The 17,236-nt window shown below is 36.6% G+C and overlaps 1 pseudogene; it reads left to right on the top strand.

Moving 5' to 3' along the window:
- Nucleotides 1–3,338: 3,338 nt before the first annotated feature.
- On the top strand, nt 3,339–4,951 carry LOC101663356 (annotated as a pseudogene).
- Nucleotides 4,952–17,236: the final 12,285 nt, after the last annotated feature.

Raw genomic sequence — 17,236 nt, forward strand, 5'->3', positions numbered from 1 at the left:
TCCCTTCCCCAAATTTGTTGTAAATGCTAACCCCACAACTGTGGTTATAATTGTATTTGTAACTAATTCTTGTTGCTATTGTTGTCATACTAATGAGACAGTGAGAAATCTGAGGAGAGGTAGAAAGATCGATGCCAAATACTAGGAAGACCCCACTTCAGTGGCATAGCTTTCAGCATGACAGCAATGCAAATCACTACATTAAGCCAAACGGAGAGAAAAGTGGTGCCTCGTAGTTAGGCTAAAAGTCCAAATTTAGGGTGCTGGGTCTAGGGGACATCTTTCTGTCTTTGTGAACACCGAAGAAAGGCATTTCTCTCTCTTGAGTTTCTCTGCTTCTAAGTGATTTTCTTATCATTTGGAATCTCTCTTGTTCCCTCTCTGCTTCTTCCTTATTCATTGTCCAGCTTTTCATATGAGGCAAATGAAGATATCATATCTTCAAATCTGTGCTCTTTAGTCCCCAAAGTGGCATCTTTGTCTTCAGCATTTTAGAAGACTTGTGTGGTAAATTCACTGAAAGCAATATGTTGTTTTACTTTTTGCCACCTGCTTTCATAAAGCATTGATTGTGTTTCCAACTAAAAGGAAATCTTTAACAATTTCAATCTGCTCCCTGTTTACCATGACATTATTTAGTGGGCCAGTATGAGGATTTATTTTTGTTTTCTTTATATGAACCTTGCAAAAAAAATGAACATTCATTAACTAAATTTGATATCAATAATTTACATAAATACTTTAGCATTGTCCACACATACCCCATGACATAATTAAGAATAAAATAAAATTTTCACTGGAATATTCTAAATTTTCATTCAAGCAATTTTACTAGTTTTCCAAATCCAAATTTAGCCTTTCCGGGTTTATTTGAATGTTTACACCTATTTGGTGGGGGGGTGTTCTTCAGTTTCTACAGAGCCATTAGCTATGCATTGGCCTGCTAATCACTAGATGAGGGGCTGGAACACGCTAGTCACTCTGCCAGGCAAGATCAGCCTGTCTGATTCCACAAAATTTCAAGTCATTTTTAACCTAGTATAGAGTCACTGTGCTTTGGAATTAACTTAATGGTAATGAGTTTAGTATTTTCAATTTTTTATATGGACCCATGTACGGGGGCCCAAGGAAGGCTGATTTTCTGCCTTGCCCTCCGGACCTTATACTTACATTCAGTGACAAGAAATATTCATCACAATTCATTCGCATATCTTTAAACTTACCCAAGTATTTTAAAAGCCAATAAATACCCAATTTTCCACTTTTGCTGTTCTCTCAGGAGCCGTGGTGGCATAGTGGTTACCCATTGGGATGGTAAATGCACTGGGGCTCTGTGTCTGCTTCCACGGGCTGTTCCACGTGGACCACCAGACTCCGAGTGCTGTTGGGGCCCTGCCATGCTTCCACCGACCTTGGATCCACTTGACGCTGCACTCCCTGGCCTGTGATCGCCATGCTTCCCATTCCACCTTTTGATGTCATCAGTCTGAAGCTACATGAATCTGAAGAGGACTCCAGCTAGCATTTGACCTATGGACTTAAGTTTAATTAGGCTGGGGCACCGTCTTGATGTAAGCTACTTTCTCATACATAGATAAGTTTCACTTGTTTGTTTCTCTAGACAACCTCCCTAACATACCTCTTCTATGAAGAGTGGTATCCCGCTCCACGTGGTTCCTACAGCAGTTCAAGCTGTGGAGCACCAAGAGGTGGTGGCCATGGAGGAAGTTTATCTGGCAGATGGGAAGGCAAAATCAGATACTAAAATGAATCAGAACGTTGGAACACAATCTCTGTTTAAAGAAACAAACATGTTGGAAACTATTCAGTCATAGCTATTCAAGGACTGTTAAGGAAAAATAGTGTTACTTTAAAAAAACATTCTCTTTTAAGTGTTCCTCCATAATTTTCATGCTTTAGTAAGGAAAAAGTACAACCTGTTTAGTTTTATTTGATTTTATGGCATTTCTTTCAACAAGCAAGTGTTAACTGTGAAAGGCTTGACTTGTTTACTAGTGTTTTCATTCTCTTAAATGTCTCTGAAGACCACTTCCCATTTGATCTTTCCCATGTAAATGAGGCCAGCAGTACTAAGATCTTGCACAGACATCTAGCCAACTAAAATGGAAAGATGAATTCTTCTGTGTATATAAACAAGTTGGATATTAGAGGAATGTTTGGGTTTGCTTCTACTATTTAAAGTTTCAGGGGTTATTCAAAGTGAAATACCAGTGTTCTCAGGGTAAAAAACCTGAGATTAGATGCTTATGTTAGGAAAGTGCTGTTAACTCAGTACACCCAAAACAAAAGAATAATATTGACCAATATATTTCCTTTTTAACATTTCTTTGGGAATCTTCAAGCTCCTCCCCTTTTCCCCTCCTCCATTAAGATCATTTAAAGTGTGTGCTAAACAACTACAGAAATACATTTTAAAATTTGGCCAAACCAACCATGAAGCTGAAAAACAAAACAAAAAACTATTTCATAAGCACCATTTTCTATTAAACCAAATCAGAGTCAATTCCTTGAAGAAACAGTGTTACAGAATTTAATTATACTATGCAAAATTAAGAATTATAACTTAAGAATAATCGGACTTTTGGGCCATACTTCAAAAGCTCTTTTGTTTTGAAAGACTAATAGCAAAACCTCAATAAAGGTGAAAGTGGCCATAACACTCACATTCACAGACATCCACCGAAGTCAGCTGGAGAACAGGGTTCTTGAGAAAAAGCAGAATTCGTTTTAGGCTTAAGGTTATGTATTATTTGTGTGTGTGTTTCTCTTCTTTAAATGTTTTGATAAACCACCACCAAAGAGACACAGGACACAAGAGGGAAGGAATAATCTCTCACCCCGGACAAGTCCTTTGACCAGAAAAGTTGTCACCGCCCACCCTCATACATCCACGATTATACACTTACTGTGTCAATCCAGGGTAGAACCTTGATAAGCATGGACTAGTGACTGAGAAAGAGAAAACAGCTACTAGTTTCAACTTGGATGTTTGTGTATCAGTTTGGAAGTGTGTGTGTGTGTGTGTGTGTGGTTCTCATTCATTTGGCTGTTGACTTGGTTTAATTTATATATGCTTTTGTGTGCTTGTATTTTGTTTTGTTTTTATTGTTCCTTTATTGCTGCACTCAAGGAACCCTGGTGGCATAGTGGTTTTCGTTTGGGCCACAAATCAAAAGGTCAGTAGTTTAAAATTACCAGCTGCTTCACAGGAGAGCAATGAGACTTTCTACTCCCATAAAAATTTACAGTCTCACATTTTTCCCCCAGTCAGTCTGGAAGCTGTGGCTGCAGTCACCACCAGAGGAGACATTGTAGTGATGATGCCCATGTGTGTCACTTCCCAGTCCCTTCCTCAGCGAGTGGGCCTGGTCTCCAAAGATGCTTTTGAGGCCTCCTTTATGTTACCTCCAGGCCTCTAACAGTTGCCTACAGAGGACTGGCACCGCTGAGGTATCTTCCATTCTGGAAGAGCTAATTCTTGAAGCTGCTACCTCTGCTGACCTTGAAGACATTGGGTTGATACTGAGCTTTGGTGATGGTATTACTTGAGTACACAAGCTGAAGAATGTGAAAGCCAAAGAAACAGTAACATTTTCTTTTGACTTAAGGGGTATATCTCTGAACTTGGAGGCTGACAATGTTGGTGTTGTCATGTTTGGAAGTGATAAGCACAATGAGGAAGGTGACATTTTTGAAGAGGACAGGAGCCAGTGTGGATGTCCCAGTCACTGAAGAACTATTGGCTTGAGTGGATGCCCTTGGAAATGCCATTTCTGTAAAGGGTCCAATTAGTTCCAAGACTCATAGGCGAGTTGGGCTGAAAGCCCCTGGAATTATTCCTCAAATTTCTGTATGTGAACTAATGCAGATTGACATTAAGATTGTGGATAGTTTGGTGCCAATTGGTAGTGGTCAGTGTGAACTGATTATTGGGGACATCTCTTGTTGACACAATCATTAACCAGAAACACATCATTCATGAAACTGATGAGAAGAAGAAGCTGTACTGTATCCACTTTGCTATCTCAGAAGAGATCCACTGTTGTCCAGTTGTGAAGAGACTTACAGATACAGATGTCATAAAGTATATCATTGTGGTTTGGGCTACAGCTTTGGATGCTTCACCACTTCAGTACCTGGCTCCCTACTCTATCTGTTCAATGAGAGAGTGTTTTAGGGACAAAGGCAAGCATACTTTGATCATCATTGATGATGTATCCAAACAGGCTGTGGCTTACTGTCAAGTGTCCCTGCTGCTGCACAAGCCCCCCCCCCCAGGCATGAGGCCTACTTTAGGGGTGTGTTCTACCTGCACCCTCATCTGTTGGAACAAGCAACCAAAATGAACAACATTTTTGTGGTGTCTCCTTGACCACCCTGCCCCTGACAGTCATTGATATACAAGCTGGCCTCATGTCTGCTTATAGTCCAATCAATATCATTTCAATTACTGACAGACAGATATTCTTGGAAACAGAATTGCTCCACAAAAGTATCTGCCCTGACATTAAAGTTACTTTGTCTGTATCCTGTGTCAGGTCTGCTGCCCAAACCAGGGCCATAAAGGAGGTGCCATGTACCATGATGTTGGAATTTGCACAGTATCAGGAGGTGGATGCTTTTGCCTTATTCAGTTCTGACCTTGATGCTGCCATTCAGCAGCTCTTCAGCTGGGTGTGTAACTGACGGAGTTGCTGAAGCAAGGGCACTGTTCTCCTATGGCTATTGAAGAGTAAATGGCTGTCATCTACACTGCTGTGACGGACTATCTTGATAAACTAGAGCCAGTAAGATCACAAAGTTTGAGAATTTTTTTTTCTCATGTCATCAACCAACACCATGACCTGCTAGGCAACATCAGGGATGATGGAAAGATGTCGAACAGTTGGATGCAAAGCTGAAAGAGATTGTCACCAATTTTTTTTGCTAGAGTTGAAACTTAAACTTCTATGGATCCATGTCAGGTACCAGTTTGCTTTTGTCTTTGCTTCCTCTAAAATCTGTTTCATTTGTAAAAGGAAATCACATAAAAATAAAGGTTCCAGATGGCTCAAAAAGAAAAAAAGAGTTACAGTCTCTGAAACCCACATAAGCCCTTCTATCCTGACCTGTAGGGTTGAATTAAGTCAGAATTAACTCAATGGAAGTGAGTTTGAATTTTGGATTTTGCTCTAAAGTTACATGACATGGGTAACCTCATATCTTCAACATCTATAGCACTATCTTCTTTGGTTACCACTTTATTAACAAATAGAAACTGATACAAAACCAACAAAATGTCTTGGAAGAAACGTACAATCTCAGTTCACATGAAGAAGCAAGAGACTATAGCACAGATGAGTGACCAATATACGCAGCCAAAAAGCTTTCTGTGGAAGATAAGGCATTGTAACTACCAGAAATGGAATTCAGAAAGATTATTAGATATTTTCAATGGACAGACAAAAAAATATCAAGAGAGCTTTTGAGAAAAAAAAAAGCAGAAAAAAATTTAGAAGAACTCAGAAAAACACCACAAGATCAATCTGACAAAATAAATTAAAATTAGAATCTATAAAATATATAAATCAAAAGATATGGGGGGAAAGGGGGCTAATGAGGAAAAAAAGAAAAGAATGAGTGACAAAATAAATATCTGATGAATATATATCAATGCAAAATCCATCATAATGATTAAAGAGACAATTGACTACCAAGAGAGAATCATAATAAATATATATGAACCCAATGCAAGGCCTTCAAAATACAGTAATACAACTTCATAAAGTTAAAGAAAGAAATAGACAATTCTACAATAATAGTAGGGAGACTTCAATACAACACTCTTAAGGAAGGACAGAACTGAAAAAAACTCATTAAAATTCAGAAGAAATGAACAAAACAGTCCATTTGACCTCAGATATATACAGAATACTGCACTTCAAAACAATAATATATATATTCTTTTCCAGCAAACATGGAACATTCTCTAGAACAGACCAGGTGTTAGGATACAAAAGAAATCTTAATGAAGTTAAACACATTGAGATATTACAAACCACTTTCTCAGATTATAGTGCTACATTATTAGGATTCATTAATGGGAGAATCAAGGGTAAATACATATTCATATAAATTGGAAAATAATCTACTTAAAAATAGTGGGTAATTAAAGAAATAAGGACTAAAGATTTTAAGTTCCTTGAATGAAAGAGAACGAAAACATGACATACTGACACAACTAAAGCAATACTCAGAAGACAATCTATAGTTAGTAAGTACACAGAGAAAAAATTTAAAAAGAACCAAAATCAGCACCTTAAACAAAGATTTTCAACATTTAGAACTAGAGCATAAGTAGAAACCTTCACGAACCAGAAAAAAATAAAATAAAGATGAGAGCAGAAATAATGAATTGAAAAACAAAACAATAGAATCAACAAGACAAGAAGGTGTTTCTTTGAAAGAGTTAACAAAATTGTCAAGACACTGGCAAAGCTAACAAAGGAAAAGAAGGAGAAAATACAACTCTCAGGAACAAGAAAAAATTGGACAACATTATCACAGAGCTAACTAAAATAACAAAGATAACTTAAAACTATGCAGGCAGGTCTATACTCCACTAAATTTGAAAACCTAGAAGAAATTGACAAATCTTCGGAAACTCACTAGCTACCTAAAGTAACACAAAACGATGTAGAAAACTTCAACAAATCCATGAAATGATCATTAAAATTTCCCAAACGAAAATTTAAAAAAAAAAGAAGTCTAATGGCAGAAAGCTTCAATAGGGAATCCTACCAGATGTTAAGAGTTGACACCAGTTCTACTCAAACTATTCCAAAATATAGAAAATTTTAGGAGCTGCCTAAATTAATTTTTTGAAGCATGACACTGATACCCAAAATAGGCAAAGACATTATCAGAATATAAAATTATAGACCAATATGCCCTATGAACATAGATGCAACAATCCTCAACTAAACTTCTCAACAATTCTATTAACAAAAAGTTAATAGAATCCAACATAGCATAAGAAATAATACATCGGGCAATGAATGTTCAAATATGCTTTACACAATTGATGTATGTATGGATTGTATAAGAGTTGTATGAGCCCCTAATAAAATGATTTAAAAAAAAGAAATAACACATCATGATCAAGTGGGATTAATACCAAGTATTCAAGTATTGATCATTAAAAAAAACAAACAACACACTTCATCCTTTAAATAAAAAGAAAATAACTGTATGATAATATCAATTGATGCAGAAAATGCACTTGAGAAATCCAGCATCCGTTGTTTATTTTTAAAACACTCAATAAAATAGGGATAAAGTGGAAATTCCTCAATATAAAATGGCTATATGTGCAAAACCAATGGCCAACATCTTTCATAATAGGGAGAAACTGAGGGCATTCTCCCCAGGGAAGGGAACAGGGATGCCTTTTATCATCACTCTTATTCATTATTGTGCTTGGAGGCTTAGCCAGTATTAGAAAGTGAAAAGAAATCAATAGCATGGAAATTGGCAATAAGAAGTAAAACCCTCCCTATTTGCAAACGATACCATTTTTATGTACTAACTCTCAAAGACTCCATGAAAATTGTTGTAACTAATCAAAAGATTAGGCAACAGGGCAGAGTAGAAATTTAACATTAAAAAAATCATTGGGATCCCCTCGTCCCATCAAGGAAGCCCTTATTGAGCTGTTGTAGTTTTCCACAGATTTTTTGGATTTGTCTCTTGCTCATTGAGTCATTGTTTAAACATCTTTACCACACAATAGGTTTATATTTTACTCTTTTTGTGACATCTTTTGGTGCATATAACTTTCTTATTTTTAGTAGGTCCTAGTCATCAATTTTGTCATCTATTACGTGTGTTTCATTCAGTTGATAATGTGTCTATGTCTTTGTGTTAGTCTGGGTACATTAGAGAAACAAATCCACAGAAACTCATATGTATAAAGGAGAGTTTTATATAAAGGGTAAGTGCACATCAAGAAAACATCCCAACCCAGTGCTGCCCAAACCCACAAGTCCAACATTATCCCGTATGTCCAACACCAATCCACAAAGTCCTCCTCCATCTCACAAAGCAGACACTATGATGCCGACTGCAAGAGGAAAGCCGAATCAGTGAACGTGTATCTCAGCGCTGGCAGGGGTCTCCACACGGCTTCTCCAGCACCCAGGGCTGCATCAGGGTAGGTCCATGCGGCTTCTCCTCAGGGATGTCTTGCAGGAGCCTGACAGCTGGAGCAAGGAACTGGCTAAGGCAGCTGCTCCCTGGTCAGACCATCACAAAGCAAAAGACCCGAGAATGAGAAAGGCGAGGCTCACTGAGCCATTTATCTCTCTGCCCTTCAATTAACCCCACACGTGTTTATTGGCCGGGTTGGCACAATAAACTTTTAACTAACTCAGTCTTGAAATAGGGTCCTTAATTGTGTCCCTATTTTTCTCACAGATGGTCATAGCATTGGGTTTTACATATAGGAGTTTGATTCATCTTGAGTCCTTTTTTTGTACAAGGGGTGAGGTATTGACCCTGTTTCATTCTTCTACAGATGAAGATCCAATTATGCCAGCACCATTTTTTGAAGAAACGATTAATTTCCCATTTAACCTTTTGTTGAGGATCAGCTAGCTGCCTGTATGTGGATGGATATATTTCTGAGTTCTCTATTTTGTTCTTAGTTTATATACCTTTCACTGTACCAGTACCAAGCTGTTTTGACTACTGTGGCAATGAGAGGCCTCCCACTTTGTTCTTCTTAAGAAGGTCTTTACTTATCCTGGGTCTCTCTCATCTTCGTATGCAGTTAGTAACTAACTTCAGAGTCAGCAGTTCAGAACCACCTGCAACCCCATTGAAAAAGAAGAGATTTTTTACTCCCTTAAAGTTGTATAGTGTCAGACACCCACAGGGGCAATTTTACTCTTTTCTATAGGGTCACTATGAGTCAAAATTGACTGGATTGCGGTGAGTTTGGTTTTTGTTTTATCTATGAATAGGGAATATTCTTCCATTTATGTAGGCCTCTTTTGTTTTCTTATAGTAGTGGTCAGTACTCTTTGTAAAAGTCTTTTATTTTTCTGGTTAGGTTTATTTCTAAGTGTTACATTTTTGTGTTTTCAACTATTGTAAACTATATTGTTTTCTTGATTCCTTTTTCAGAGCTTTCTCCATTAGTATATAAGAATTTGATTCATCATTGATATTAATTTTATAGCCTTCCATGCTACCAAATCCAAATGTTTCCAACAAAGCTTTAGTCAAATATTTGGAGTTTTCTGCATGTAAGATCATGTCCTCTGCGAATATTGAGTGTTCCACTTCTTTGTTGATTGGTATTCATTTGATTTTGTTTTGTAATCTAATAGCTCTAATTCAGAATTCCAGCAAAATCTTGAATAAGAGTGGTGATTAAGGGCAACCTTGTTTAGAGTCTGTTCGCACAGTGAATTATTTCAGCTTTTGCCAGTTGATTTAGATGTTGGCTATTGTTTTTCATATATGGCCTTAATTGTGTTGAGAAATTTCCCTTCTATTGCCATTGTGATGACATACCTGAATTGTTTTTCTTATGTTGAACTATGCTTATGTGCCTGGTATGAATCATATTTGTTCAAATGTACTAATTTTTAATATATTATGGGATGCTATTGGCTAATATTTTGGTGAGGATTTTTGCATCTATGTTCATGATAAGTATTTGCCTGTAGTTTTCTATTTTATAAAGATATATTCATGGTTTGCATATCAAGGTTATCCTCATTTCATAAAATGCATTTGAGAGTTTGCTGTCCATTTCTATATTTTAGAATAATTTGTATTGAATCAGTATCAGCTGTTTTCTGAAATTGTGTTATATTTCTTCAGTAAAGCCATCTGACCATGGAGAATTTTTGTTGTTGGAAAATTTTTAATATCTTGTTCTATGTCTTCTTTTATTATGTATTTGTTGAGGTTTTCTACCTCCTTCTATATTAATTTGGGTGGATAGTGCTTTTCTACAAATCTGTCCATTGTCTCAAGTTTTTAAATTTGTTCAAGCAAAGTCTTTCATATTAATATGTCATTTTAAAATTTTCTTTTGGATTGTTGTACTATAACCTCTTTAAACTCTTGTTCTTATATTTGCATCTTTTCTCTCTTTTTCATTTATAAGGTTGCTAGTGCTTTGTGATTTTATTAATCTTTTCAAAGAACCAAATTATTGTCTTGATTTTTTTTCTATTTGTTTCTAATTTATTTCTGCTCTAATCTTTATGATTTCCTTTCTCTTGTTAGTTGATAGTTAATTTTGCTGCTTTGATTATAATTATTGAAAATGATGGGTTGTGACATTGATTTTTGGATCTCTTTCCTTTGTTCATGGGTGCATTTATTGCTATAAATCGCCCTCGGCATATTGTTTTTGCTGCATCCCAAAGGGTTTGGTTTGCTGTGTTTTCATTCTCACTTATTTGTAGGAATTTTTAAATTTAATTATTTATTTCACCAATTACCCAATAGTTTTGAAGCAGTGTGTTCTTCAGTTTCCATGTAGTTACTCTTTGTCCTTGCTTTTTCTACTGTTGACTTTTAACGTTATAAAATTGTGCTTTGAAAAATTGGATTGTAAAATCATATTTTGATTTTAAAGTTTTGCTTGTGACCTAATATAATCCATTCAAAAGAATGTTCCATACAAGCAGCCAACTAAGTGAGATGTCAACTAAGTCCATGTGGTAGAAGCACATCAACATCAGTGACTGAAGGATTGTAAATCATATAATCCAAAACCTAAGGAGGGAATAGCATCAGAGCCTAAATTTTGAGATCCTGGTTTGCATAAAACTTTGGATGACAGTGGAAGCCAAGATGCATTTGTGAGATCCACACAGGAAATGAGCCTCTGATGATTTTCCTGTATCCATGATAAAGGGACTTTAGGAGATAAAAATGACAAACCTAACTTGAACAGTTAACACCTTGTCAGTTGATCCCCACTCTGTTGCACGTTGGGCCTGATCTGGTTTTCATTTTTTCTCTATGTGTATAAATGTGTGTGTGTACGCGCGCGCACGTGTGTGCTCATATTGGGGCTTATCTCAGATGTATTTTGTCACTGGGTATCACCCTCTTGAAATTCTGTTGTATTTTGGGGGGTTTTTTTTGGTTTGGGGTATATGAAACCCAGGATTAATAAGCCTATAGAGATATCAAGCAGAATAAGGGATCCTGGGGCACATGGTGTGGGGCTAAATGAGAGCTGATATACAGGAGTTCAAGAAGGAAAAGAATGTTTTGAAACTGATTGTGGTAGCAATTGTCCAATACTGCTTGATGAGATTGAACTACGGAAAGATACGATATCTGTATTAGCTTCCAATAAAATGGTCTGAGAAGAAAGAAAGAAAGAATGCTCCATGTGCACTGGAACAAAAATGTATACTGTGCTGCTGTTGGGTGGAGTACTCTATATATGTCTGGGAGATCAAATTGTTTAATTGTGTTGCACAGTTCTTTGCCTTTATTTTCTTTCCTTTCCAATAATCTGTCCTTTCTTGAGAGTAGTTTATTAAAGTCTCCCACTATTATTGTCAAATTGCCTATTTCTCTCTTCAGTTCTATAAATGTTTGGTTAATTTTTTTGATGGTCTCTAATTGCATGCATAAATCTTAACTTTATTAACATTTGTGAATATAATAACTCTACTCTAGTTCTGTTTTCCCTTTAATCATTATGTAGTGCACTTCATTGTCTCCCATGATGGATTTTTGCCTTGAAATCTGTTTTATCAGTGAATAATATTCTTGGTTTTGTTTTGTGTTTTTCTTCATTTATTTTCCCATCTTTCTCTCTTTAGTCTATTTTTGATTTTGTATTTTCTATTTGTGTCTAAGATGTATTTATTGTAAGCAACTTATTGATTACCCATGTTTACTTCTAGTCTGCTACTCTGTCACTTGAGTAGTGTGTTTAATCGATTAACATTGTGTTGCTATTGTGTTGTCATTTTCAAGCATGTCATTTCAATTTTGGCTACAGCGAATATTCCCTTAGGAGCTCTGGTGGTGAAGTGGTTACACATTGAGCTGCGATGTGCATGGTAGGAAGTTCAAACCATCAGCAGCTCCAAGAGAAGACTGGGGTTTCTACTTTTGTAAACGGTTACAGTCTTGGAAACCCTCAGAGGGGTTATTATGAGTCAGCATTGACTCAACGGGAGTTATTTTAAAATATTTTTTACATTTTGTAAATTACATATTTTAATTATTAATGTGTGTTTGCATTTGCTTCTTATTTTGAGCTGTACCACATGGATCACTAAAGGTCCCAGACATTTTGTTCTATTCACATTATTAAGATCAGCTGTACTTTGAGTAGGCAGTTCTTCCTCACATCTTCTTTTGATTGCCTTCCAATCTGAGAGGTTCATCTTCTGGCATTATAACAGGCAATGTTCCACTGCTATAAATAACGTTTTCACAGGCAAATCTTCTTGGAAGTAGATTGTCAGGTTTTTCCTAGTCTGTCTCATTCTGGAAGCACAACTAATACTTTTCCACCACAAGTATCCATGCTTGTATTTGAAATACCAATGGCATAGCACTCAGTATCATATCCACAGAGAAGCCACTATAGTACAATAAACTGAGAGACAGTGAGTTGAGATTAATGTATGGATTAAATAGGATAATTTAATGAAAATATTTAGTATAGTGTTTAGTACATTGTAGGTTAGAAAAAATATTATTGTAGGTTATTAGTTCTATACTTTCTATTTCCACAAAACTTTGTATGTATGTGTATTTATATAAGTTTGAGGAGCCCTTGTGGTGTATTGTTTAAATTCTCAGGTGTTAACCAAAAGTCAGTGGTTCCAATCCAGTAGCATCTCTGTAGAAGGAAATGCCAGAAGAGATAATAACCTCTTCTCAAACAGTTTATTATCTAGGAAGCACTATGTGTCAGTTATACTCTGTTCTGCAGGGTCACTATGAGTTGGAGTTGACTAGATAGCACAGCAACAATAACATGGACATATGTGTATATAACGTCTAGGGGTGAGTTGTAAAGTATCAGTAGAAGGATTCTAATGCTTACATGTACAGGTTTACTCCAAACAAACATGTTTAAACATGGCTCTGTTATCAGTGAAAGGTGAAGACAAATTTTCTCAGTAATACACTTGTCTTAGTCTAAGTGGGATGCCTACTGAAAAAGATCAGTCAGACAGTGGATTCTAAGATCTGATGAGACAGTTAAATCCAAGGCAAATTATATCAGCTTAGAAAGTTATAATGCCCAATGTTGGTGATTCCAAAGGGGTAACCTTGACAGAGTTTCTCAAGAGACACAGAACAAGCACAGGAGCTTATTAAAAAGAAGTTTAAAAAATGGAAAATTGTATCAGTGAGAGAAAAAACAGGAAAGTTGTACCAATGATTTTTATTTTCCCCATCATAGAAATACACTTGTTCATTATTCAACCTTGCTATTGTCCTACAAGGAATTCCACTGAGAAGTTTTACACCACACACCCTACGGCCTTGATCTTGCCCTCTAAGACTTCTTTTTAAATTCAACGGACACTTAAAAGGGAAAATGGTTTAAATCTGTTGGGGATTAAGTTTTGATATGTTGTAAATCATAGTGTGCATAAATTTTTGAGAAAGAACTATAGTGATGGAAACACATCTTCAGAGGTGTTAAGAGCCAAATAGAACATATTTTGAAAAACAAAGACTTCACATTTCTAAACTATATTTTACTACATATTTAGTATTTATATTTTATGGTATATTTTTCCTGAATTTCATTAATTGCATTAAATACTTATGTGAAACTCTCTCCAGTTTTCCACTCTGCAATGCCAGGCTGTCCCTATTGTATAAACTCTTTTTTTTTAAGGATTTGTGCTTGTAAATTAAAAGCCACATTTTAATTTACTTTCACATTTTTTACACATAACGTAACTATATAGTGGAATAATAATGTTGTTGTTGTTAGGTGATGTTGAGACAATTTTAATTCATAAAAAACCCATGTATTCCAGAATGGAATTGCCCATATCATTTTCGAGGTTATAATCTTTACTGGAGCATATAAGCAGTTCTTTCTTGTGCAGAGCTGCAGGTTTGAACAAGCAATGTTTTAGTTAGCAGTCGAGCTCCTACCTGTTTTACTAGCAGGACTCCGTATAATAATAAATATCACTATCCAATGACAAATTACTATGTGTTGGCACAGTGCCAGGTACTTTATAAGCATGACCACATTTTATTGGTATAACAATCTTAAAAAAAAGAACTAGGTTTAATTCTATTTTAAAGGAAAGGAAGTTGAAGGTGAAAAACACTTAGAGACCTTCTCCATTTCTGTCTGTATACGGAAGAATCTCTATTCAGGTTAAGTTTCTTAGGCTGCAAAGCTCACGCTCATTCAACGACATCCACGGACCAATTGTGTTCATAGATGTTAATCACTAATCTTTATATACGTAAAGGGGTAAAGCAATATTGATTTACATTTTATAAAAATAATCCATAGTCTTACATCATTCTTGAAATTTTACCCCGGAAAGAAGGTAAAAGTCCAAAGAATACGGAGGAAACTTCCCTAAGGGTTGCATAATGGTGTATACCTGAGGCAGGGGCTTGAGTTGGTAGAAAACAAATGGTTGGTAATGACAGATAAAGAGGAGAAGCTGAGGTTTCCATTTCACATTTAAATGTCCAGAGTCACCATGGCATACTAGGCACAGGTTGTAGGGATGGCCCATGTGGCTTCATGCTCAGACCACTAGGAAAAAGAGAAACAGAACACTGGAGGTTTTTTCCAACTTGTGAAAGCAAAAGAGGAATGGGAGCGTGTATTAGTCTGGGTACTTTGGAGAAACAAATCCACAGCAACTCACGTATAAGAGAGAGTTTTATGCAAAGAAAATGTGCATCACGAAAACATCCCAACCCAATGCTGCCCAAGCCCACAAGTCCAACATTAACCCATACCCAACACCAGTCCACAAAGTCCTTCACCTCACAAAACAGAGGCAATAATGCCGACTGCAGGAAGAAAGCTGAGTCAGTGAACGTGTAAGCATCTCAGCACTGGCAGGGGTCTCCACATGGCTGCTCCAGCACCCAGGGCTGCATCGGGATAGGTCCATGCGGCTTCTCCTTGGGGATGTCTTGTAGGAAGTCCATCTTGCAAGCTGAAGCAGGGAACTGCTAAGGCAGCTGCACCCGATGCAACCATCACAAAACAAGAGACCCGAGAACTAGAAAGGCGAGGCTTCACCACCCATTTATCCCTCCGTCTTTCAACCAGCACCACATGTGATTATCGGCCAGGCTGGCACAATTAACTAACTCAGAGAGCCTATAAAATGATACCTTATTTTATACACCTTCTTTGGAGTCAAGCAGATTATGTTTGAATCCTTGCTTTGCCAACCTTTAGTTGAATGACTTTGAAGCAGTTACTTCAGCTCTCTAAGTTTATTTTTTATTTATAAAATATGAGATATAATAGTATCCATCTCATAGGATTGATTTGAGGATTAAATGTGTCTAGCTGATAATTGAAATAATTTTAAAAGAAACCATTATAGAATACTCACTCAAATACATGATAACCATGATGATGATGACAATGATGATCATGATTACACTTATTGCTATTACAACAGCGTATTACAATGGCAGCCTAGGATTTATGGAAGCCATGTATCAGTAAGCAACACATGTCTGGTGTGTGCAGTATAAAACATAGATTGCTTCAATGAGGGCATTCTGTCACGTTTTCTGTGTTTACATTCTTTGAGTACACAGTAGTATGGGAATAGTGCAAAGACAGGAAAACAAAATATAACTGAAAGGAAATCCTAAATTTGGCCAAGATTTTCCATAAAATTGATAATTAACTGACAGAAAATTCATGACCTCACTCAAGTATGAACAATACATTTTCTAAATATGTAAAACAGAAGGCGGCAAATATTTGAAAGGTACTAAAGAGAACACACATGCCACATATAAATAGATGCGGTTATAGAAGAATTGCAGTTCTTTGAATCAAAGACAAACTCACAAAAGGTGATGCCAAGAGATGAATTTCAACCCCAGTACTGTATGGTATCTTCTTTTTCTCTCACTTCAGATATAAGCACATTTTGACATTCTGTTCATGGTAGTAGACATTGGAATAAAATTGTGTAACTTCCACAAATTATGTTGCGCAATAGATCCACTGCGATGATGTTATTGATATAGAGTTCTCTGCTGTTGGGTCATGGCTAACTCACGGTGACCCCCCTGTGGCTTTCCAAGACTGTAACTCTCTACTGGAGTGCAAAACCCAGTCTTCCTCCTGCGGAGCTGCTGGTGCTTTTCCACTGCTGACCATGCAGATTTTGTAACCCCTACACCACCAAGGTTTTCTACTTACTGATAAAGAGAATGACATTTACGATGGTTAAATGCCTAAAACAAATGATAGAAAAATCAGGGGAAATGAGACTCGTTACAAGGTGCCCATCCTGTCCTCACTTTCTGGAAATGGTCAGTCAGATTATCTTTAGAGGAAACTCGTTTACACTGGAAAAAAGGAATAGGGAGACACATGTAACAAATGACGAATACTGCAAAATTGTTTATCATCCCTACAAACACCTCACAGGGATTTATACAATCTATGCTACAAAACATTCCAAGCAAACATCTGACACATTAGCTAAGAGGCCTTTCATTTTACTTTGACAGTTCATGATAATGGAATTTAATTGTAGAAAAAGCAGAATAATTTTAGCTGAATGTCACTTGGTTCATTCAAATGGGAAATGGGGGACATTTTTAACAAAGGTTTTGAAACTTCTTTTGAAATGAGGAAGCTGCTATGCACAGATAAGGAAAGAGGTTTGAGGATTCTCTATCAGAAATTTCAAGGTTTTTTCCATCTCCCTTTTCACATTAACTGCTAATTATCCAGAAAGGCACATAATAGTGCAGAAATGACAGAAGCCAACAAAGGTTTACCTAAGATATGTAAATTGTCAATGATCAGCAAGGTGCAACAGAAAGGATTTCTACAACACAATTATTTATGCCAGTTCAGTTTGCTTTCAGGTAGCACTGATGGTCTGCTACAGAGCAGCTCCTTATCACAGACCCTGCACATTAGCTTCCACTAGTCACCAAGAAAATGTGGGAAAAGGTTGCTTAAAAGGCTGGTTGT

This window comes from Echinops telfairi, unplaced genomic scaffold (genome assembly GCF_000313985.2).
Source record: "Echinops telfairi isolate 266 unplaced genomic scaffold, ASM31398v2 ScPeMD7_7419;HRSCAF=8457, whole genome shotgun sequence".
NCBI lineage: Eukaryota > Metazoa > Chordata > Mammalia > Afrosoricida > Tenrecidae > Echinops > Echinops telfairi.